Source organism: Penaeus monodon, chromosome 29 (genome assembly GCF_015228065.2).
Source record: "Penaeus monodon isolate SGIC_2016 chromosome 29, NSTDA_Pmon_1, whole genome shotgun sequence".
In the NCBI taxonomy this organism is placed as follows: Eukaryota; Metazoa; Arthropoda; class Malacostraca; order Decapoda; family Penaeidae; genus Penaeus; species Penaeus monodon.
In genome coordinates this window covers 27689162-27690142 of record NC_051414.1, presented here as the reverse complement: position 1 = coordinate 27690142, position 981 = coordinate 27689162, and positions in this window count along the sequence as shown.

The window sequence follows — 981 nt, the reverse complement described above, 5'->3', positions numbered from 1 at the left end:
CAGTCACATTATTACCCTGTCTACATATCATTTATATAATTTACCCAACGTTCCATAATCAATTATATCTCACATAATATGAACTATTTTTATGCTTAATTTCACTTATGTATGCCTGAATGTGTGTAGAAATGTGCGTTCATCCCTACACGTTGCAAATCCGTCAGCACGCAAACAGTAGCAACAATAATTCTTTGGCTAACAGAGAAACAAAGTCGTTTTTATAATTATCATTCTTGTTATACAAACTACGATAATTTTTGGTAGAATTAATGTTATCTTGCACGTTCGCCAGGTTATTGCGGCGACACTGTGACGGCAACACTGATAAGACCGCCGCTCTCTCTGACATATGTTGTTGAATATAAACATTTATTTGCGCTTGTCTGTTTACATTTCGGGTGAGATTTACGCGCTAATAACATCACTGCTAGTTTTAACACTTCCTTGGCCATTAGCATGGCTAAATATTATAATGTCTCTATTTGTCTAATATCTTTATTATGTATATCAACAAATGAAGGAATGGAAAATATCTCACTTTCTATTCCCTTCCCAGTACCTTTGCTTAATATTTAAGAGTCATAATCAAATATTAACACGGTGGTAATCAAATATTCCCTCCGCCTCTCTGTAATACTTCCTCTCCCTCTCTTCCTCCGTCCTTTCTATAAAGCTGTCATGCAAGGACCGAGCGGTACATAGCGTGACGGTGAGTGACATGATCTGACATTATAACAAAAGGTCATGCACAAAACTCTCGGGGGGTTGCCGCCCTCTTTCACATCCCGCGTCCTCCTTTTCATTTGTCTCCGCGGGCCTTCGGCGAAATGGCCGTGTTAAGTGATAATAGAACGGCAAACACCTTCTAAAACAACGCGGGGATGGAAAGTTCATATTGACCAAAAAATACGTGCTAACTCCGAGGTAAATGTACTGTTATGTCAACATCCGCCTGTACTTTCCAGAACCTCTGGTGGC